Here is a 25,524-nt window from a genome sequence, read left to right on the forward strand (position 1 = left end):
CCCCTCATTTCTTTGGGCACTGGTGGGAGTGATATGCACCCACCCCTCATGTGTCTGGGCACTGCTGGGAGTCCTCTGCACCCACCCATCATGTGTCTGGGCACTGATGGTGTTCCTCTGCTCCCACCCCTCATATGCCTGGGCACTGCTGGGAGGCCACTGCACCCACCCCTCATGTGTCTGTCCACTGCTGGGAGTCCTCTGCACCCACCCCTCATATTTCTGGGCACTGATGGTAGTGATATGCACCCACCCCTCATATGTCTGGGCACTGCTGGGAGTCCTCTGCACCCACCCCTCATGTGTCTGGGCACTGATGGTAGTCCTCTGCACCCACCCCTCATATGTCTGGGCACTGCTGGTAGTGATATGCACCCACCCCTCATATGTCTGGGCACTACTGGTAGTGATATGCACCCACCCCTCATATGTCTGTGCACTGCTGGGAGTCCTCTGCACCCAACCCTCATATGTCTGGGCACTGCGGGGAGGCCACTGCACCCACCCCTCATATATCTGGGCACTGATGGTAGTGATATGCACCCACCCCTCATATGTCTGTGCACGGCTGGGAGTCCTCTGCACCCACCCCTCATGTGTCTGGGCACTGCTGGTAGTGATATGCACCGCCCCTCATATGTAAGGGCACTGCTGGGAGTCCTCTGCACCCACCCCTCATTTGTCTGGGCACTGCTGGGAGTCCTCTGCACCCACCCCTCATTTGTCTGTGCACTGGTGGGAGTGATATGCACCCACCCCTCATGTGTCTGGGCACTGCTGGGAGTCCTCTGCACCCACCCCTCATATGTATGGGCACTGCTGGGAGTCCTCTGCGCACACCCCTCATTTGTCTGGGCACTGCTGGGAGTCCTCTGCACCCACCCCTCATTTGTCTGGGCTCTGATGGTAGTCCTCTGCACCCACCCCTCATGTGTCTGTCCACTGCTGGGAGTCCTCTGCACCCACCCCTCATTTGTCTGGGCACTGCTGGGAGTCCTCTGCACCCACCCCTCATGTGTCTGGGCACTGATGGTAGTCCTCTGCACCCACCCCTCATATGTCTGGGCACTGCTGGGAGGCCACTGCACCCACCCCTCATGTGTCTGTCCACTGCTGGGAGTCCTCTGCACCCACCCCTCATTTGTCTGGGCACTGCTGGGAGTCCTCTGCACCCACCACTCTTGTGTCTGGGCACTGATGGTAGTCCTCTGCACCCACCCCTCATATGTCTCGGCACTGCTGGGAGGCCACCGCACCCACCCCTCATGTGTCTGTCCACTGCTGGGAGTCCTCTGCACCCACCCCTCATATGTCTGGGCATGGCTGGGAGGCCACTGCACCCACCCCTCATATGTCTCGGCACTGATGGTAGTGATATGCACCCACCCCTCATATGTCTGGGCACTGCTGTGAGTCCTCTGCACCCACCCCTCATTTGTCTGGGCACTGCTGGGAGTTATATGCAGCCACCCCCCATGTGTCTGGGCAATGATGGTAGTCCTCTGCACCCACCCCTCATATGTCTGGGCACTGCTGGGAGTCCTCTGCACCCACCCCTCATTTGTCTGGGCACTGCTGGGAGTCCTCTGCACCCACCCCTCAAGTGTCTGGGCACTGCTGGTAGTGATATGCACCACCCCTCATAAGTCTGGGCACTGCTGGGAGTCCTCTGCACCCACCCCTCATTTGTCTGGGCACTGCTGGGAGTCCTCTGCACCCACCCCTCATTTGTCTGGGCACTGGTGGGTGGGATATGCACCCACCCCTCATGTGTCTGGGCACTGCTAGGAGTCCTCTGCACCCACCCCTCTTATGTCTGGGCACTGATGAGAGTCCTCTGCACCCACCCCTCATATGTCTGGGCACTGCTGGGAGGCCACTGCACCCACCCCTCATATGTCTGGACACTGATGGTAGTCCTCTGCACCCACCCCTCATATGTCTGGGCACTGCTGGGAGGCCACTGCACCCACCCCTCATGTGTCTGTCCACTGCTGGGAGTCCTCTGCACCCACCCCTCATTTGTCTGGGCACTGCTGGGAGTCTTCTGCACCCACCCCTCATGTGTCTGGGCACTGCTGGGAGTCCTCTGCTCCCACCCCTCATATGTCTGGGCACTGCTGGGTGTCCTCTGCACCCACCCCTCATATGTCTGGGCACTGCTGGGAGCCCACTGCACCCACCCCTCATGTGTCTGTCCACTGCTGGGAGTCCTCTGCACTCACCCCTCATTTGTCTGGGCACTGCTGCGAGTCATCTGCACCCATCCCTCATGTGTTTGGGCACTGCTGGGAGTCCTCTGCACCCACCCCTCATATGTCTGGGCACTGCTGGGAGTCCTCTGCACCCACCCCTCATGTGTCTGGGCACTGATGGTAGTCCTCTGCACCCACCCCTCATATGTCTGGGCACTGATGGTAGTGATATGCACCCACCCCTCATATGTCTGTGCACTGCTGGGAGCCCTCGGCACCCACCCCTCATATGTCTGGGCACTGCTGGGAGTCCTCTGCACCCACCCCTCATTTGTCTGGGCACTGCTGGGAGTCCTCTGCACCCACCCCTCATGTGTCTGTCCACTGCTGGGAGTCCTCTGCACCCACCCCTCATTTGTCTGGGCACTGCTGGGAGTCCTCTGCACCCACCCCTCATGTGTCTGGGCACTGCTGGTAGTGATATGCACCACCCCTCATAAGTCTGGGCACTGCTGGGAGTCCTCTGCACCCACCCCTCATTTGTCTGGGCACTGCTTGGAGTCCTCTGCACCCACCCCTCATTTGTCTGCGCACTGGTGGGAGTGATATGCACCCACCCCTCATGTGTCTGGGCACTGCTGGAAGTCCTCTGCACCCACCCCTCATGTGTCTGGGCACTGATGGTTGTCCTCTGCACCCACCCCTGATATGTCTGGGCACTGCTGGGAGGCCACTGCACCCACCCCTCATGTGTCTGGGCACTGATGGTAGTCCTCTGCACCCACCCCTCATATGTCTGGGCACTGCTGGGAGGCCACTGCACCCACCCCTCATGTGTCTGTCCACTGCTGGGAGTCCTCTGCACCCACCCCTCATTTGTCTGGGCACTGCTGGGAGCCCTCTGCACCCACCCCTCATGTGTCTGGGCACTGCTGGGAGTCCTCTGCACCCACCCCTCATTTATCTGGGCACTGCTGGGAGTCCTCTGCACCCACCCCTCATATGTCTGGGCACTGCCGGGAGTCCTCTGCACCCACCCCTCATGTGTCTGGGCACTGCTGGGAGTCCTCTGCACCCACCCCTCATTTGTCTGGGCACTGCTGGGAGTCCTCTGCACCCACCCCTCATGTGTCTGGGCACTGCTGGTAGTGATATGCACCACCCCTCATAAGTCTGGGCACTGCTGGGAGTCCTCTGCACCCACCCCTCATTTGTCTGGGCACTGCTGGGAGTCCTCTGCACCCACCCCTCATTTGTCTGCGCACTGGTGGGAGTGATATGCACCCACCCCTCATGTGTCTGGGCACTGCTGGAAGTCCTCTGCACCCACCCCTCATGTGTCTGGGCACTGATGGTAGTCCTCTGCACCCACCCCTCATATGTCTGGGCACTGCTGGGAGGCCACTGCACCCACCCCTCATGTGTCTGGGCACTGATGGTAGTCCTCTGCACCCACCCCTCATATGTCTGGGCACTGCTGGGAGGCCACTGCACCCACCCCTCATGTGTCTGTCCACTGCTGGGAGTCCTCTGCACCCACCCCTCATTTGTCTGGGCACTGCTGGGAGTCCTCTGCACCCACCCCTCATGTGTCTGGGCACTGCTGGGAGTCCTCTGCACCCACCCCTCATTTATCTGGGCACTGCTGGGAGTCCTCTGCACCCACCCCTCATATGTCTGGGCACTGATGGGAGGCCACTGCACCCACCCCTCATGTGTCTGTCCACTGCTGGGAGTCCTCTGCACCCACCCCTCCCTCATATTTCTGGGCACTGATGGTAGTGATATGCACCCACCCCTCATATGTCTGGGCACTGCTGGGAGCCCTCTGCCCCCACCCCTCATATGTCTGGGCACTGCTGGGAGTCCTCTGCACCCACCCCTCATTTGTCTGGGCACTGCTGGGAGTCCTCTGCACCCACCCCTCATTTGTCTGGGCACTGGTGGGAGTGATATGCACCCACACCTCATGTGTCTGGGCACTGCTGGGAGTCCTCTGCACCCACCCCTCATGTGTCTGGGCACTGATGGTAGTCCTCTGCACCCACCCCTCATATGTCTGGGCACTGCTGGGAGGCCACTGCACCCACCCCTCATGTGTCTGTCCACTGCTGGGAGTCCTCTGCACCCACCCCTCATATGTCTGGGCACTGATGGTAGTGATATGCACACACCCATCATGTGTCTGGGCACTGCTGGGAGTCCTCTGCACCCACCTGTCATGTGTCTGGGCACTGCTGGGAGTCCTCTGCACCCACCCCTCATGTGTCTGGGCACTGCTGGTAGTGATATGCACCACCCCTCATGTATATGGGCACTGCTGAGAGTCCTCTGCACCCACCCCTCATTTGTCTGGGCACTGCTGGGAGTCCTCTGCACCCACCCCTCATTTGTCTGCGCACTGGTGGGAGTGATATGCACCCACCCCTCATATGTCTGGGCACTGCTGGGAGTCCTCTGCACCCACCCCTCATGTGTCTGGGCACTGATGGTAGTCCTCTGCACCCACCCCTCATGTGTCTGTCCACTGCTGGGAGTCCTCTGCACCCACCCCTCATTTGTCTGGGCACTGCTGGGAGTCCTCTGCACCCACCCCTCATGTGTTTGGGCACTGCTGGGAGTCCTCTGCACCCACCCCTCATTTGTCTGGGCACTGCTGGGAGTCCTCTGCACCCACCACTCTTGTGTCTGGGCACTGATGGTAGTCCTCTGCACCCACCCCTCATATGTCTGGGCACTGCTGGGAGGCCACTGCACCCACCCCTCATGTGTCTGTCCACTGCTGGGAGTCCTCTGCACCCACCCCTCATTTGTGTGGGCACTGATGGTAGTCCTCTGCACCCACCCCTCATGTGTCTGGGCACTGATGGTAGTCCTCTGCACCCACCCCTCATATGTATGGGCACTGCTGGGAGGCCACTGCACCCACCCCTCATGTGTCTGTCCACTGCTGGGAGTCCTCTGCACCCACCCCTCATTTATCTGGGCACTGCTGGGAGTCCTCTGCACCCACCCCTCATATGTCTGGGCACTGCTGGGAGGTCACTGCACCCACCCCTCATGTGTCTGTCCACTGCTGGGAGTCCCCTGCACCCACCCCTCCCTCATATGTCTGGGCACTCATGGTAGTGATATGCACCCACCCCTCATATGTCTGGGCACTGCTGGGAGTCCTCTGCACCCACCCCTCATTTGTCTGGGCACTGGTGGGAGTGATATGCACACACCCACCATGTGTCTGGGCACTGCTGGGAGTCCTCTGCACCCACCTGTCATGTGTCTGGGCACTGCTGGGAGTCCTCTGCACCCACCCCTCATGTGTCTGGGCACTGCTGGGAGTCCTCTGCACCCACCCCTCATATGTCTGGGCACTGCTGGGAGGCCACTGCACCCACCCCTCATATGTCTGGGCACTGATGGTAGTGATATGCACCCACCCCTCATATGTCTGGGCACTGCTGTGAGTCCTCTGCACCCACCCCTCATTTGTCTGGGCACTGCTGGGAGTTATATGCACCCACCCCTCATGTGTCTGTCCACTGCTGGGAATCCTCTGCACCCACCCCTCATTTGTCTGGGCACTGCTGGGAGTCCTCTGCTCCCACCCCCCATGTGTCTGGGCACTGATGGTAGTCCTCTGCACCCACCCCTCATATGTCTGGGCACTGCTGGGAGTCCTCTGCACCCACCCCTCATTTGTCTGGGCACTGCTGGGAGTCCTCTGCACCCACCCCTCAAGTGTCTGGCAACTGCTGGTAGTGATATGCACCACCCCTCATAAGTCTGGGCACTGCTGGGAGTCCTCTGCACCCACCCCTCATTTGTCTGGGCACTGCTGGAAGTCCTCTGCACCCACCCCTCATTTGTCTGGGCAAAGGTGGGTGGGATATGCACCCACCCCTCATGTGTCTGGGCACTGCTGGGAGTCCTCTGCACCCACCCCTCTTATGTCTGGGCACTGCTGAGAGTCCTCTGCACCCACCCCTCATATGTCTGGGCACTGCTGGGAGGCCACTGCACCCACCCCTCATATGTCTGGGCACTGATGGTAGTCCTCTGCACCCACCCCTCATATGTCTGGGCACTGCTGGGAGTCCTCTGCACCCACCCCTCATTTGTCTGCGCACTGGTGGGAGTGATATGCACCCACCCCTCATGTGTCTGGGCACTGCTGGGAGTCCTCTGCACCCACCCCTCATGTGTCTGGGCACTGATGGTAGTCCTCTGCACCCACCCCTCATGTGTTTGTCCACTGCTGGGAGTCCTCTGCACCCACCCCTCATTTGTCTAGGCACTGCTTGGAGTCCTCTGCACCCACCACTCTTGTGTCTGGGCACTGATGGTAGTCCTCTGCACCCACCCCTCATATGTCTGGGCACTGCTGGGAGGCCACTGCACCCACCCCTCATGTGTCTGTCCACTGCTGGGAGTCCTCTGCACCCACCCCTCATTTGTGTGGGCACTGATGGTAGTCCTCTGCACCCAGCCCTCATTTGTCTGGGCACTGATGGTAGTCCTCTGCACCCACCCCTTATATGTCTGGGCACTGCTGGGAGGCCACTGCACCCACCCCTCCTGTGTCTGTCCACTGCTGGGAGTCCTCTGCACCCACCCCTCATTTATCTGGGCACTGCTGGGAGTCCTCTGCACCCACCCCTCATATGTCTGGGCACTACTGGGAGGCCACTGCACCCACCCCTCATGTGTCTGTTCACTGCTGGGAGTCCTCTGCACCCACCCCTCCCTCATATGTCTGGGCACTGATGGTAGTGATATGCACCAACCCCTCATATGTCTGGGCACTGCTGGGAGTCCTCTGCACCCACCCCTCATTTGTCTGGGCACTGGTGGGAGTGATATGCACACACCCATCATGTGTCTGGGCACTGCTGGGAGTCCTCTGCACCCACCCGTCATGTGTCTGGGCACTGCTGGGAGTCCTCTGCACCCACCCCTCATGTGTCTGGGCACTGCTGGGAGTCCTCTGCACCCACCCCTCATATGCCTGGGCACTGCTGGGAGGCCACTGCACCCACCCCTCATATGTCTGGGCACTGATGGTAGTGATATGCACCCACCCCTCATATGTCTGGGCACTGCTGTGAGTCCTCTGCACCCACCCCTCATTTGTCTGGGCACTGCTGGGAGTTATATGCACCCACCCCTCATGTGTCTGTCCACTGCTGGGAGTCCTCTGCACCCACCCCTCATTTGTCTGGGCACTGCTGGGAGGCCACTGCACCCACCCCTCATGTGTCTGTCCACTGCTGGGAGTCCTCTGCACCCACCCCTCATATGTCTGGGCACTGCTGGAAGGCCACTGCACCCACCCCTCATGTGCCTGTCCACTGCTGGGATTCTCTGCACCCACCCCTCAAGTGTCTGGGCACTGCTGGTAGTGATATGCACCACCCCTCATAAGTCTGGGCACTGCTGGGAGTCCTCTGCACCCACCCCTCATTTGTCTGGGCACTGCTGGGAGGCCTCTGCACCCACCCCTCATTTGTCTGGGCACTGGTGGGTGGGATATGCACCCACCCCTCATGTGTCTGGGCACTGCTAGGAGTCCTCTGCACCCACCCCTCTTATGTCTGGGCACTGCTGAGAGTCCTCTGCACCCACCCCTCATATGTCTGGGCACTGCTGGGAGGCCACTGCACCCACCCCTCATATGTCTGGGCACTGATGGTAGTCCTCTGCACCCACCCCTCATATGTCTGGGCACTGCTGGGAGGCCACTGCACCGACCCCTCATGTGTCTGTCCACTGCTGGGAGTCCTCTGCACCCACCCCTCATTTGTCTGGGCACTGCTGGGAGTCTTCTGCACCCACTCCTCATGTGTCTGGGCACTGCTGGGTGTCCTCTGCACCCACCCCTCATATGCCTGGGCACTGCTGGGAGGCCACTGCACCCACCCCTCATGTGTCTGTCCACTGGTGGGAGTCCTCTGCACTCACCCCTCATTTGTCTGGGCACTGCTGGGAGTCATCTGCACCCATCCCTCATGTGTTTGGGCACTGCTGGGAGTCCTCTGCACCCACCCCTCATGTGTCTGGGCACTGATGGTAGTCTTCTGCACCCACTCCTCATATGTCTGGGCACTGATGGTAGTGATATGCACCCACCCCTCATATGTCTGTGCACTGCTGGGAGCCCTCTGCACCCACCCCTCACATGTCTGGGCACTGCTGGGAGTCCTCTGCACCCACCCCTCATTTGTCTGGGCACTGCTGGGAGTCCTCTGCACCCACCCCTCATGTGTCTGTCCACTGCTGGGAGTCCTCTGCACCCACCCCTCATTTGTCTGGGCACTGCTGGGAGTCCTCTGCACCCACCCCTCATGTGTCTGGGCACTGCTGGTAGTGATATGCACCACCCCTCATAAGTCTGGGCACTGCTGGGAGTCCTCTGCACCCACCCCTCATTTGTCTGGGCACTGCTGGGAGTCCTCTGCAGCCACCCCTCATTTGTCTGGGCACTGGTGGGTGGGATATGCACCCACCCCTCATGTGTCTGGGCACTGCTGGGAGTCCTCTGCACCCACCCCTCTTATGTCTGGGCACTGCTGAGAGTCCTCTGCACCCACCCCTCATATGTCTGGGCACTGCTGGGAGGCCAGAGCACCCACCCCTCATATGTCTGGGCACTGATGGTAGTCCTCTGCACCCACCCCTCATATGTCTGGGCACTGCTAGGAGGCAACTGCACCCACCCCTCATATGTCTGGGCACTGATGGTAGTGATATGCACCCACCCCTCATATGTCTGGGCACTGCTGGGAGTCCTCTGCACCCACCCCTCATTTGTCTGGGCACTGCTGGGAGTCCTCTGAACCCACCCCTCATGTGTCTGGGCACTGCTGGGAGTCCTCTGCACCCACCCCTCATTTATCTGGGCACTGCTGGGAGTCCTCTGCACCCACCCTTCATATGTCTGTGCACTGCTGGGAGGCCACTGCACCCACCCCTCATGTGTCTGTCCACTGCTGGGAGTCCTCTGCACCCACCCCTCCCTCATATGTCTGGGCACTGATGGTAGTGATATGCACCCACCCCTCATATGTCTGGGCAGTGCTGGGAGCCCTCTGCACCCACCCCTCATATGTCTGGGCACTGCTGGGAGTCCTCTGCACCCACCCCTCATTTGTCTGGGCACTGCTGGGAGTCCTCTGCACCCACCCCTCATTTGTCTGGTCACTGGTGGGAGTGATATGCACCCACCCCTCATGTGTCTGGGCACTGCTGGGAGTCCTCTGCACCCACCCCTCATGTGTCTGGGCACTGATGGTAGTCCTCTGCACCCACCCCTCATATGTCTGGGCACTGCTGGGAGGCCACTGCACCCACCCATCATGTGTCTGTCCACTGCTGGGAGTCCTCTGCACCCACCCCTCATATGTCTGGGCACTGATGGTAGTGATATGCACCCACCCCTCATATGTCTGGGCACTGCTGGGAGTCCTCTGCACCCACCCCTCATGTGTCTGGGCACTGATGGTAGTCCTCTGCAGCCACCCCTCATATGTCTGGGCACTGCTGGTAGTGAAATGCACCCACCCCTCATATGTCTGGACACTACTGGTAGTGATATGCACCCACCCCTCATATGTCTGTGCACTGCTGGGAGTCCTCTGCACCCAACCCTCATATGTCTGGGCACTGCTGGGAGGCCACTGCACCCACCCCTCATATGTCTGGGCACTGATGGTAGTGATATGCACCCACCCCTCATATGTCTGGGCACTGCTGTGAGTCCTCTGCACCCACCCCTCATTTGTCTTGCACTGCTGGAAATCGAAGACCTCTGAGGCGGAAGCCGGAGGTGGTGAGACTCGTGTCTTTCGAATTGTTTATTTTGTGCTACTTTATTTTTAAATAACTTTGTGTTCCAGACAGAGATCTTCTCTGCTTTTAAATTCTTGCAAGCACTTGATATACAGCGGATTTAGCGCTGCCCCCTGCATTGCTTCACGGCCGACATCGCTAGCGCGAGGCCACGCCCACCCGCTAGGCCACGCCCACCTCCACAGCCTATGAATAACGCTGATTACTAGCGCGTCCATAGAAATCGAAGACCTCTGAGGCGGAAGCCGGAGGTGGTGAGACTCGTGTCTTTTGAATTGTTTATTTTGTGCTACTTTATTTTTAAATAACTTTGTGTTCCAGACAGAGATCTTCTCTGCTTTTAAATTCTTGCAAGCACTTGATATACAGCGGATTTAGCGCTGCCCCCTGCATTGCTTCACGGCCGACATCGCTAGCGCGAGGCCACGCCCACCCGCTAGGCCACGCCCACCTCCCCTCTCCCTAAATGTGCTTCCCACGCAAGCGCAGCGGACGAGCGCAGCGGGAGCGCCGTTTGCGCGCCGAAGGCGCGCCTAAGACAAGCCCGTCTGCGCCCGTCCGCGCCGGGACCGGGCCTAGGGCCATAACCCCTGCCCGACCAATGTCAGATACCGACAGGACGTATACAAGCCATGACTTACTGGCACTTCAGCCAGCGCCTAACATTCGCTGTACAAAAATAGAACCTTCAGAATTACATAGCCAGTCTGCTACCCACTGCCCCCATTGTAACCACATAATACCTTTACGATTACCTGTTGTAAAAACGGTATCTGCTAGGAATGATAAAACAGCTGTCAGAACAATCGCCCTTATTAATGCGCGCTCACTCGTTAAGCATAGGCAAGAGATCTCAGACCTCATTACTGACTTTAAGTTGGACGTCCTGTTTGTAACTGAGACATGGACTGATGAATCTTCAGAGCCAGACTTAGTCATAGCAGTACCGGATGGTTACAAAGCACACCGGCAGGATAGATTTGGACAAAGAGGGGGTGGGCTAGCTATAATAGCCAGAGATCTATATCCTGTCAGAACGATTCCTATTCCATCCATATCCTGTGAAGCCATGCAGTTTGCCATCAAGTTATCACCTTTGTTTAACTTTAAAGGAATATTGATATACCGTCCACCTGGAATAAAAACAGCTTTTCTCAATAGTATTAACACAATGCTGGAATCAGTTGCCACTGAAAGTGCATTTACGGTCCTAGGTGACCTGAATTTTCATTTGGACCAATTCCATCTAACTGACACGGTCACCCTAACTTCCGATCTGGAAACATTAGGGTTAAAACAAAGGGTCACTTCCCCCACTCATCTAGCTGGCCACATCCTGGATCCCATATTTTCCAATTTAGAAGGCCTACAAATAACTAATATATCACCCTTACCATGGACTGACCATCATGCTATTTTTGCTACTATCACCATTAAAACTCCCTGTGATAACAAATTCATTTCCACCCCCCAAAAGCCTTTTAAAGATTGGAAAAATATCCATTGGGATGATTTAAGGTCAAAACTAGATCAAACCTGCCCAGTACTATCTGCTGACCCCAATTCAGCACTACTCCAATTCTACTCCTGGCTGGGTCTGGCCATGAACCAATCAGCCCCGACTAAAGAATTATCCAAAAATAGATCCAAACCCACTGCTCCTTGGTATAATGAAGAATTAAGGGCACAAAAGCAAATTAACCGGAATAAGGAGAGACAATGGAGGAAAACCTACGATATAGCAAGCAAAGCAACCTATAAGGAATCTCTGGCACTCTATAAAGCCATGATTACAAAGGCTAAAAAAGACTACTATACTGACCAAATTCAAAAATCTAAAAATTCCAGTAGACGATTGTACCAAATCATAAAATCTCTGTCAGGCAATTCCCCTGATCTCACTCCTCCCCCGTCACAATCACTATGTGACTCTTTAGCCTCTTTTTTCTTTACCAAAGTTGACGATATCTATCAGGCATTCTCGGCCACCTCACTCCCCAGGACAGTCAACTCCCTCTTTCTACCCCCAGCCAACACATTCCTCAGCTTTCAACCAGTTACCATGGACCAAATCAAAATCATAGTGTCCACCATTAAATCTGGATCAGCCCTGGATCCTTGTCCACTCTCAGTGCTTCTGCCGGTAATGGACTCCATCATTCCAATACTCACTCAATTATGCAACTCAATTTTACTTGCAGGCACTTATCCAGACTCCTTAAAAAACACCCTACTAAAACCTTTGTTAAAAAAACCTTCTCTGGATAAAAATGAGCTAAAAAACTACAGGCCTATTGCGAGTCTCCCGTTCGTGGCTAAAGTGATTGAAAAAGCCATGAACATTCAGATCTCTGAATTCATTGAGACACACCATCTCCTGGATGACACGCAATTTGGATTCCGGAAATACCATGGGACAGAGACAGCCTTGATTAAGGCTGCCGATGATATCAGGGTAATCCGGGATCAGGGGGGAACAGCCATCTTGGTAATGTTGGATTTATCAGCAGCCTTCGACACGGTTGACCACACAATTTTGGTCGATCGTGTCGAGGGACTTGGAATCTGCCACTCCGCTAAAAATCTCATTGCCTCCTTCCTAGCCAAAAGAACGCAGGCTGTCATCTTAGGCCCATTTCAATCGGCACAACTTTCATCTCCCTGTGGAGTTCCTCAAGGCTCATCCCTTAGTCCGACACTTTTTAATATATATGTGTCGGACCTTGCTAAAACCATCAAAGCACACGGGTTGAGCCTAACCTCCTATGCCGATGATACCCAGTTGGTACTGGCTATCAAAGGTGACGGAGATCAAATGGCTGAGAAATTTAAGAAGGGACTCATCGACATAGGAGAATGGATGGCCACTAATTGCCTCAAATTAAACTCAGATAAAACTGAGGTGGTCATATTTGGACCTCTTCTCCCAGCCTGGCCATCAAGTTGGTGGCCAGATGCTTTCGGTACCCCTCCTACTCCAACCGCCAAAGTTAGGAACCTCGGTATTGTTTTCGATGAAGGTTTACACTTCATGGATCACGCCAATAAAACAGTTTCCACAGCACATCTAAAACTAAAGATGATTAGAAAAATTCGACCTTTTCTTCCGGAGTCTGCCATCAAAACTCTGGTCACTTCCCTACTATTCTCCGCTCTGGATTACTGCAACGGCCTCTTTCTTAACGCTCAATCCAGAGTAATAACCAAATTACAAACTATCCAAAATGCAGCGGCACGCCTGCTTTCAGGAAAAACAAAATATGAACCAATATCAAGTATAAAGGAATACCATTGGCTCACTGTTCGAAATAGAATTCATTTCAAGTCCCTTTGTATCGTGTTCAAAGCGCTCAATAATCAAGGACCTCACTTTTTGAAAGAGCAGCTGCAATTGTACAAACCTGGCAGAACGTTACGTTCAGCCACCCTCGGCCAACTGGTCATTCCTCGTACAAAGACGGTATCCTGGGGTGATCGACGCTTCTTGGTAGCAGCCCCAAAGCTCTGGAACACTCTACCCCTAAACATCAGGCAGAGTCCCTCCCTCCTTCACTTCCGTAAGAACTTAAAAACTTGGTTGTTCGATCAATGATTCCTCCATCCTCACGTTTTTCATCACAAGTAATTGGTTTCTTAGCGCCAAGACGCCCTAGGGTATATGCTGCGCTTTATAAATATCAAAAATAAATAAATAAATAAATAAATATGCACCCACCCCTCATATGTCTGTGCACGGCTGGGAGTCCTCTGCACCCACCCCTCATGTGTCTGGGCACTGCTGGTAGTGATATGCACCACCCCTCATATGTATGGGCACTGCTGGGAGTCCTCTGCACCCACCCCTCATTTGTCTGGGCACTGCTGGGAGTCCTCTGCACCCACCCCTCATTTGTCTGCGCACTGGTGGGAGTGATATGCACCCACCCCTCATGTGTCTAGGCACTGCTGGGAGTCCTCTGCACCCACCCCTCATTTGTCTGGGCACTGCTGGGAGTCCTCTGCACCCACCCCTCATTTGTCTGGGCACTGGTGGGTGGGATATGCACCCACCCCTCATGTGTCTGGGCACTGCTGGGAGTCCTCTGCACCCACCCCTCTTATGTCTGGGCACTGCTGAGAGTCCTCTGCACCCACCCCTCATATGTCTGGGCACTGCTGGGAGGCCACTGCACCCACCCCTCATATGTCTGGGCACTGCTGGGAGTCCTCTGCACCCACCCCTCATTTGTCTGGGCACTGGTGGGTGGGATATGCACCCACCCCTCATGTGTCTGGGCACTGCTGGGAGTCCTCTGCACCCACCCCTCTTATGTCTGGGCACTGCTGAGAGTCCTCTGCACCCACCCCTCATATGTCTGGGCACTGCTGGGAGGCCACTGCACCCACCCCTCATATGTCCGGGCACTGATGGTAGTCCTCTGCACCCACCCCTCATATGTCTGGGCACTGCTAGGAGGCCACTGCACCCACCCCTCATATGTCTGGGCACTGATGGTAGTGATATGCAGCCACCCCTAATATGTCTGGGCACTGCTGGGAGTCCTCTGCACCCACCCCTCATTTGTCTGGGCACTGCTGGGAGTCCTCTGAACCCACCCCTCATGTGTCTGGGCACTGCTGGGAGTCCTCTGCACCCACCCCTCATTTATCTGGGCACTGCTGGGAGTCCTCTGCACCCACCCTTCATATGTCTGGGCACTGCTGGGAGGCCACTGCACCCACCCCTCATGTGTCTGTCCACTGCTGGGAGTCCTCTGCACCCACCCCTCCCTCATATGTCTGGGCACTGATGGTAGTGATATGCACCCACCCCTCATATGTCTGGGCAGTGCTGGGAGCCCTCTGCACCCACCCCTCATATGTCTGGGCACTGCTGGGAGTCCTCTGCACCCACCCCTCATTTGTCTGGGCACTGCTGGGAGTCCTCTGCACCCACCCCTCATTTGTCTGGGCACTGGTGGGAGTGATATGCACCCACCCCTCATGTGTCTGGGCACTGCTGGGAGTCCTCTGCACCCACCCCTCACGTGTCTGGGCACTGATGGTAGTCCTCTGCACCCACCCCTCATATGTCTGGGCACTGCTGGGAGGCCACTGCACCCACCCCTCATATGTCTGGGCACTGATGGTAGTCCTCTGCACCCACCCCTCATATGTCTGGGCACTGCTGGGAGGCCACTGCACCCACCCCTCATATGTCTGGGCACTGCTGGTAGTGATATGCACCCACCCCTCATATGTCTGTGCACTGCTGGGAGTCCTCTGCACCCAACCCTCATATGTCTGGGCACTGCTGGGAGGCCACTGCACCCACCCCTCATATGTCTGGGCACTGATGGTAGTGATATGCACCCACCCCTCATATGTCTGTGCACGGCTGGGAGTCCTCTGCACCCACCCCTCATGTGTCTGGGCACTGCTGGTAGTGATGTGCACCACCCCTCATATGTATGGGCACTGCTGGGAGTCCTCTGCACCCACCCCTCATTTGTCTGGGCACTGCTGGGAGTCCTCTGCACCCACCCCTCATTTGTCTGCGCACTGGTGGGAGTGATATGCACCCACCCCTCATGTGTCTGGGCACTGCTGGGAGTCCTCTGCACCCACCCCTCATATGTATGGGCACTGCTGGGAGTCCTCTGCGCCCACCCCTCATTTGTCTGGGCACTGCTGGGAGTCCTCTGCACCCACCCCTCATTTGTCTGGGCACTGATGGTAGTCCTCTGCACCCACCCCTCATGTGTCTGTCCACTGCTGGGAGTCCTCTGCACCCACCCCTCATTTGTCTGGGCACTGCTGGGAGTCCTCTGCACCCACCCCTCATGTGTCTGGGCACTGATGGTAGTCCTCTGCACCCACCCCTCATATGTCTGGGCACTGCTGGGAGGCCACTGCACCCACCCCTCATGTGTCTGGCCACTGCTGGGAGTCCTCTGCACCCACCCCTCATTTGTCTGGGCACTGCTGGGAGTCCTCTGCACCCACCACTCTTGTGCCTGGGCACTGATGGTAGTCCTCTGCACACACCCCTCATATGTCTGGGCACTGCTGGGAGGCCACTGCACCCACCCCTCATGTGTCTGTCCACTGCTGGGAGTCCTCTTCACCCACCCCTCATTTGTGTGGGCACTGATGGTAGTCCTCTGCACCCACCCCTCATGTGTCTGGGCACTGATGGTAGTCCTCTGCACCCACCCCTCATATGTCTGGTCACTGCTGGGAGGCCACTGCACCCACCCCTCATGTGTCTGTCCACTGCTGGGAGTCCTCTGCACCCACCCCTCATTTATCTGGGCACTGCTGGGAGTCCTCTGCACCCACCCCTCATATGTCTGGGCACTGCTGGGAGGCCACTGCACCCACCCCTCATGTGTCTGTCCACTGCTGGGAGTCCTCGGCACCCACCTCTCCCTCATATGTCTGGGCACTGACGGTAGTGATATGCACCCACCTCTCATATGTCTGGGCACTGCTGGGAGTCCTCTGCACCCACCCCTCATTTGTCTGGGCACTGGTGGGAGTGATATGCACACACCCATCATGTGTCTGGGCACTGCTGGGAGTCCTCTGCACCCACCCGTCATGTGTCTGGGCACTGCTGGGAGTCCTCTGCACCCACCCCTCATATGTCTGGGCACTGCTGGGAGGCCACTGCACCCACCCCTCATATGTCTGGACACTGATGGTAGTGATATGCACCCACCCCTCATATGTCTGGGCACTGCTGTGAGTTCTCTGCACCCACCCCTCATTTGTCTTGCACTGCTGGGAGTTATATGCACCCACCCCTCATGTGTCTGTCCACTGCTGGGAGTCCTCTGCACCCACCCCTCATTTCTCTGGGCACTGCTGGGAGTCCTCTGCACCCACCCCCCATGTGTCTGGGCACTGATGGTAGTCCTCTGCACCCACCCCTAATATGGCTGGGCACTGCTGGGAGTCCTCTGCACCCACCCCTCATTTGTCTGGGCACTGCTGGGAGTCCTCTGCACCCACCCCTCATTTGTCTGGGCACTGGTGGGTGGGATATGCACCCACCCCTCATGTGTCTGGGCACTGCTGGGAGTCCTCTGCACCCACCCCTCTTATGTCTGGGCACTGCTGAGAGTCCTCTGCACCCACCCCTCATATGTCTGGGCACTGCTGGGAGGCCAGAGCACCCACCCCTCATATGTCTGGGCACTGATGGTAGTCCTCTGCACCCACCCCTCATATGTCTGGGCACTGCTAGGAGGCAACTGCACCCACCCCTCATATGTCTGGGCACTGATGGTAGTGATATGCACCCACCCCTCATATGTCTGGGCACTGCTGGGAGTCCTCTGCACCCACCCCTCATTTGTCTGGGCACTGCTGGGAGTCCTCTGAACCCACCCCTCATGTGTCTGGGCACTGCTGGGAGTCCTCTGCACCCACCCCTCATTTATCTGAGCACTGCTGGGAGTCCTCTGCACCCACCCTTCATATGTCTGTGCACTGCTGGGAGGCCACTGCACCCACCACTCATGTGTCTGTCCACTGCTGGGAGTCCTCTGCACCCACCCCTCCCTCATATGTCTGGGAACTGATTGTAGTGATATGCACCCACCCCTCATATGTCTGGGCAGTGCTGGGAGCCCTCTGCACCCACCCCTCATATGTCTGGGCACTGCTGGGAGTCCTCTGCACCCACCCCTCAGTTGTCTGGGCACTGCTGGGAGTCCTCTGCACCCACCCCTCATTTGTCTGGTCACTGGTGGGAGTGATATGCACCCACCCCTCATGTGTCTGGGCACTGCTGGGAGTCCTCTGCACCCACCCCTCATGTGTCTGGGCACTGATGGTAGTCCTCTGCACCCACCCCTCATATGTCTGGGCACTGCTGGGAGGCCACTGCACCCACCCCTCATGTGTCTGTCCACTGCTGGGAGTCCTCTGCACCCACCCCTCATATGTCTGGGCACTGATGGTAGTGATATGCACCCACCCCTCATATGTCTGGGCACTGCTGGGAGTCCTCTGCACCCACCCCTCATGTGTCTGGGCACTGATGGTAGTCCTCTGCACCCACCCCTCATATGTCTGGGCACTGCTGGTAGTGATATGCACCCACCCCTCATATGTCTGGGCACTACTGGTAGTGATATGCACCCACCCCTCATATGTCTGTGCACTGCTGGGAGTCCTCTGCACCCAACCCTCATATGTCTGGGCACTGCTGGGAGGCCACTGCACCCACCCCTCATATGTCTGGGCACTGATGGTAGTGATATGCACCCACCCCTCATATGTCTGTGCACGGCTGGGAGTCCTCTGCACCCACCCCTCATGTGTCTGGGCACTGCTGGTAGTGATATGCACCACCCCTCATATGTATGGGCACTGCTGGGAGTCCTCTGCACCCACCCCTCATTTGTCTGGGCACTGCTGGGAGTCCTCTGCACCCACCCCTCATTTGTCTGCGCACTGGTGGGAGTGATATGCACCCACCCCTCATGTGTCTGGGCACTGCTGGGAGTCCTCTGCACCCACCCCTCATTTGTCTGGGCACTGCTGGGAGTCCTCTGCACCCACCCCTCATTTGTCGGGGCACTGGTGGGTGGGATATGCACCCACCCCTCATGTGTCTGGGCACTGCTGGGAGTCCTCTGCACCCACCCCTCTTATGTCTGGGCACTGCTGAGAGTCCTCTGCACCCACCCCTCATATGTCTGGGCACTGCTGGGAGGCCACTGCACCCACCCCTCATATGTCTGGGCACTGATGGTAGTCCTCTGCACCCACCCCTCATATGTCTGGGCACTGCTAGGAGGCAACTGCACCCACCCCTCATATGTCTGGGCACTGATGGTAGTGATATGCACCCACCCCTCATATGTCTGGGCACTGCTGGGAGTCCTCTGCACCCACCCCTCATTTGTCTGGGCACTGCTGGGAGTCCTCTGAACCCACCCCTCATGTGTCTGGGCACTGATGGGAGTCCTCTGCACCCACCCCTCATTTATCTGGGCACTGCTGGGAGTCCTCTGCACCCACCCTTCATATGTCTGTGCACTGCTGGGAGGCCACTGCACCCACCCCTCATGTGTCTGTCCACTGCTGGGAGTCCTCTGCACCCACCCCTCCCTCATATGTCTGGGCACTGATGGTAGTGATATGCACCCACCCCTCATATGTCTGGGCAGTGCTGGGAGCCCTCTGCACCCACCCCTCATATGTCTGGGCACTGCTGGGAGTCCTCTGCACCCACCCCTCATTTGTCTGGGCACTGCTGGGAGTCCTCTGCACCCACCCCTCATTTGTCTGGTCACTGGTGGGAGTGATATGCACCCACCCCTCATGTGTCTGGGCACTGCTGGGAGTCCTCTGCACCAACCCCTCATGTGTCTGGGCACTGATGTTAGTCCTCTGCACCCACCCCTCATATGTCTGGGCACTGCTGGGAGGCCACTGCACCCACCCCTCATGTGTCTGTCCACTGCTGGGAGTCCTCTGCACCCACCCCTCATATGTCTGGGCACTGATGGTAGTGATATGCACCCACCCCTCATATGTCTGGGCACTGCTGGGAGTCCTCTGCACCCACCCCTCATGTGTCTGGGCACTGATGGTAGTCCTCTGCACCCACCCCTCATATGTCTGGGCACTGCTGGTAGTGATATGCACCCACCCCTCATATGTCTGGGCACTACTGGTAGTGATATGCACCCACCCCTCATATGTCTGTGCACTGCTGGGAGTCCTCTGCACCCAACCCTCATATGTCTGGGCACTGCTGGGAGGCCACTGCACCCACCCCTCATATGTCTGGGCACTGATGGTAGTGATATGCACCCACCCCTCATATGTCTGTGCACGGCTGGGAGTCCTCTGCACCCACCCCTCATGTGTCTGGGCACTGCTGGTAGTGATATGCACCACCCCTCATATGTATGGGCACTGCTGGGAGTCCTCTGCACCCACCCCTCATTTGTCTGGGCACTGCTGGGAGTCCTCTGCACCCACCCCTCATTTGTCTGCGCACTGGTGGGAGTGATATGCACCCACCCCTCATGTGTCTGGGCACTGCTGGGAGTCCTCTGCACCCACCCCTCATATGTATGGGCACTGCTGGGAGTCCTCTGCGCCCACCCCTCATTTATCTGGGCACTGCTGGGAGTCCTCTGCACCCACCCCTCATTTGTCTGGGCACTGATGGTAGTCCTCTGCACCCACCCCTCATGTGTCTGTCCACTGCTGGGAGTCCTCTGCACCCACCCCTCATTTGTCTGGGCACTGCTGGGAGTCCTCTGCACCCACCCCTCATGTGTCTGGGCACTGATGGTAGTCCTCTGCACCCACCCCTCATATGTCTGGGCACTGCTGGGAGGCCACTGCACCCACCCCTCATGTGTCTGTCCACTGCTGGGAGTCCTCTGCACCCATCCCTCCCTCATATGTCTGGGCACTGATGGTAGTGATATGCACCCACCCCTCATATGTCTGGGCAGTGCTGGGAGCCCTCTGCACCCACCCCTCATATGTCTGGGCACTGCTGGGAGTCCTCTGCACCCACCCCTCATTTGTCTGGGCACTGCTGGGAGTCCTCTGCACCCACCCCTCATTTGTCTGGTCACTGGTGGGAGTGATATGCACCCACCCCTCATGTGTCTGGGCACTGCTGGGAGTCCTCTGCACCCACCCCTCATGTGTCTGGGCACTGATGGTAGTCCTCTGCACCCACCCCTCATATGTCTGGGCACTGCTGGGAGGCCACTGCACCCACCCCTCATGTGTCTGTCCACTGCTGGGAGTCCTCTGCACCCACCCCTCCCTCATATGTATGGGCACTGATGGTAGTGATATGCACCCACCCCTCATATGTCTGGGCAGTGCTGGGAGCCCTCTGCACCCACCCCTCATATGTCTGGGCACTGCTGGGAGTCCTCTGCACCCACCCCTCATTTGTCTGGGCACTGCTGGGAGTCCTCTGCACCCACCCCTCATTTGTCTGGTCACTGGTGGGAGTGATATGCACCCACCCCTCATGTGTCTGGGCACTGCTGGGAGTCCTCTGCACCCACCCCTCATGTGTCTGGGCACTGATGGTAGTCCTCTGCACCCACCCCTCATATGTCTGGGCACTGCTGGGAGGCCACTGCACCCACCCCTCGTGTGTCTGTCCACTGCTGGGAGTCCTCTGCACCCACCCCTCATATGTCTGGGCACTGATGGTAGTGATATGCACCCACCCCTCATATGTCTGGGCACTGCTGGGAGTCCTCTGCACCCACCCCTCATGTGTCTGGGCTCTGATGGTAGTCCTCTGCACCCACCCCTCATATGTCTGGGCACTGCTGGTAGTGATATGCACCCACCCCTCATATGTCTGGGCACTACTGGTAGTGATATGCACCCACCCCTCATATGTCTGTGCACTGCTGGGAGTCCTCTTCACCCAACCCTCATATGTCTGGGCACTGCTGGGAGGCCACTGCACCCACCCCTCATATGTCTGGGCACTGATGGTAGTGATATGCACCCACCCCTCATATGTCTGTGCACGGCTGGGAGTCCTCTGCACCCACCCCTCATGTGTCTGGGCACTGCTGGTAGTGATATGCACCACCCCTCATATGTATGGGCACTGCTGGGAGTCCTCTGCACCCACCCCTCATTTGTCTGGGCACTGCTGGGAGTCCTCTGCACCCACCCCTCATTTGTCTGTGCACTGGTGGGAGTGATATGCACCCACCCCTCATGTGTCTGGGCACTGCTGGGAGTCCTCTGCACCCACCCCTCATATGTATGGGCACTGCTGGGAGTCCTCTGCGCCCACCCCTCATTTATCTGGGCACTGCTGGGAGTCCTCTGCACCCACCCCTCATTTGTCTGGGCACTGATGGTAGTCCTCTGCACCCACCCCTCATGTGTCTGTCCACTGCTGGGAGTCCTCTGCACCCACCCCTCATTTGTCTGAGCACTGCTGGGAGTCCTCTGCACCCACCCCTCATGTGTCTGGGCACTGATGGTAGTCCTCTGCACCCACCCCTCATATGTCTGGGCACAGCTGGGAGGCCACTGCACCCACCCCTCATGTGTCTGTCCACTGCTGGGAGTCCTCTGCACCCACCCCTCATTTGTCTGGGCACTGCTGGGAGTCCTCTGCACCCACCACTCTAGTGCCTGGGCACTGATGGTAGTCCTCTGCACCCACCCCTCATATGTCTGGGCACTGCTGGGAGGCCACTGCACCCACCCCTCATGTGTCTGTCCACTGCTGGGAGTCCTCTGCACCCACCCCTCATTTGTGTGGGCATTGATGGTAGTCCTCTGCACCCACCCCTCATGTGTCTGGGCACTGATGGTAGTCCTCTGCACCCACCCCTCATATGTCTGGTCACTGCTGGGAGGCCACTGCACCCACCCCTCATGTGTCTGTCCACTGCTGGGAGTCCTCTGCACCCACCCCTCATTTATCTGGGCACTGCTGGGAGTCCTCTGCACCCACCCCTCATATGTCTGGGCACTGCTGGGAGGCCACTGCACCCACCCCTCATGTGCCTGTCCACTGCTGGGAGTCCTCTGCACCCACCTCTCCCTCATATCCCTCATATGTCTGGGCACTGATGGTAGTGATATGCACCCACCCCTCATATGTCTGGGCACTGCTGGGAGTCCTCTGCACCCACCCCTCATTTGTCTGGGCACTGGTGGGAGTGATATGCACACACCCATCATGTGTCTGGGCACTGCTGGGAGTCCCCTGCACCCACCCGTCATGTGTCTGGGCACTGCTGGGAGTCCTCTGCACCCAACCCTCATGTGTCTGGGAACTGCTGGGAGTCCTCTGCACCCACCCCTCATATGTCTGGGCACTGCTGGAAGGCCACTGCACCCACCCCTCATATGTCTGGGCACTGATGGTAGTGATATGCACCCACCCCCCATATGTCTGGGCACTGCTGTGAGTCCTCTGCACCCACCCCTCATTTGTCTGGGCACTGCTGGGAGTTATATGCACCCACCCCTCATGTGTCTGTCCACTGCTGGGAGTCCTCTGCACCCACCCCTCATTTGTCTGGGCACTGCTGGGAGTCCTCTGCACCCACCCCCCATGTGTCTGGGCACTGATGGTAGTCCTCTGCACCCACCCCTCATATGTCTGGGCACTGCTGGGAGTCCTCTGCACCCACCCCTCATTTGTCTGGACACTGCTGGGAGTCCTCTGCACCCACCCCTCAAGTGTCTGGGCACTGCTGGTAGTGATATGCACCACCCCTCATAAGTCTGGGCACTGCTGGGAGTCCTCTGCACCCACCCCTCATTTGTCTGGGCACTGCTGGGAGTACTCTGCACCCACCCCTCATTTGTCTGGGCACTGGTGGGTGGGATATGCACCCACCCCTCATGTGTCTGGGCACTGCTGGGAGTCCTCTGCACCCACCCCTCTTATGTCTGGGCACTGCTGAGAGTCCTCTGCACCCACCCCTCATATGTCTGGGCACTGCTGGGAGGCCACTGCACCCACCCCTCATATGTCTGGGCACTGATGGTAGTCCTCTGCACCCACCCCTCATATGTCTGGGCACTGCTGGGAGGCCACTGCACCCACCCCTCATGTGTCTGTCCACTGCTCGGAGTCCTCTGCACCCACCCCTCATTTGTCTGGGCACTGCTGGGAGTCTTCTGCACCCACCCCTCATGTGTCTGGGCACTGCTGGGAGTCCTCTGCACCCACCCCTCATATGTCTGGGCACTGCTGGGAGTCCTCTGCACCCACCCCTCATATGTCTGGGCACTGATGGTAGTCCTCTGCACCCACCCCTCATGTGTCTGTCCACTGCTGGGAGTCCTCTGCACTCACCCCTCATTTGTCTGGGCACTTGTGGGAGTCATCTGCACCCATCCCTCATGTGTTTGGGCACTGCTGGGAGTCCTCTGCACCCACCCCTCATATGTCTGGGCACTGATGGTAGTCCTCTGCACCCACCCCTCATATGTCTGGGCACTGATGGTAGTGATATGCACCCACCCCTCATATGTCTGTGCACTGCTGGGAGCCCTCTGCACCCAACCCTCATATGTCTGGGCACTGCTGGGTGTCCTCTGCACCCACCCCTCATTTGTCTGGGCACTGCTGGGAGTCCTCTGCACCCACCCCTCACGTGTCTGCCCACTGCTGGGAGTCCTCTGCACCCACCCCTCATTTGTCTGGGCACTGCTGGGAGTCCTCTGCACCCACCCCTCATGTGTCTGGGAACTGCTGGTAGTGATATGCACCACCCCTCATAAGTCTGGGCACTGCTGGGAGTCCTCTGCACCCACCCCTCATTTGTCTGCACACTGGTGGGAGTGATATGCACCCACCCCTCATGTGTCTGGGCACTGCTGGAAGTCCTCTGCGCCCACCCCTCATGTGTCTGGGCACTGATGGTAGTCCTCTGCACCCACCCCTCATATGTCTGGGCACTGCTGGGAGGCCACTGCACCCACCCCTCATGTGTCTGGGCACTGATGGTAGTCCTGTGCACCCACCCCTCATATGTCTGGGCACTGCTGGGAGGCCACTGCACCCACCCCTCATGTGTCTGTCCACTGCTGGGAGTCCTCTGCACCCACCCCTCATTTGTCTGGGCACTGCTGGGAGTCCTCTGCACCCACCCCTCATGTGTCTGGGCACTGCTGGGAGTCCTCTGCACCCACCCCTCATTTATCTGGGCACTGCTGGGAGTCCTCTGCACCCACCCCTCATATGTCTGGGCACTGCTGGGAGGCCACTGCACCCACCCCTCATGTGTCTGTCCACTGCTGGGAGTCCTCTGCACCCACCCCTCCCTCATATTTCTGGGCACTGATGGTAGTGATAGGCACCCACCCCTCATATGTCTGGGCAGTGCTGGGAGCCCTCTGCACCCACCCCTCATATGTCTGGGCACTGCTGGGAGTCATCTGCACCCACCCCTCATTTGTCTGGGCACTGCTGGGAGTCCTCTGCACCCACCCCTCATTTGTCTGGGCACTGGTGGGAGTGATATGCACCCACCCCTCATGTGTCTGGGCACTGCTGGGAGTCCTCTGCACCCACCCCTCATATGTCTGGGCACTGCTGGGAGGCCACTGCACCCACCCCTCATGTGTCTGTCCACTGCTGGGAGTCCTCTGCACCCACCCCTCATATGTCTGGGCACTGATGGTAGTGATATGCACCCACCCCTCATATGTCTGGGCACTGCTGGGAGTCCTCTGCACCCACCCCTCATGTGTCTGGGCACTGATGGTAGTCCTCTGCACCCACCCCTCATATGTCTGGGCACTGCTGGTAGTGATATGCTCCCACCCCTCATATGTCTGGGCACTACTGGTAGTGATATGCACCCACCCCTCATATGTCTGTGCACTGCTGGGAGTCCTCTGCACCCAACCCTCATATGTCTGGGCACTGCTGGGAGGCCACTGCACCCACCCCTCGTATGTCTGGGCACTGATGGTAGTGATATGCACCCACCCCTCATATGTCTGTGCA

Source organism: Triturus cristatus, chromosome 1_1, assembly GCF_964204655.1.
Source record: "Triturus cristatus chromosome 1_1, aTriCri1.1, whole genome shotgun sequence".
NCBI lineage: Eukaryota > Metazoa > Chordata > Amphibia > Caudata > Salamandridae > Triturus > Triturus cristatus.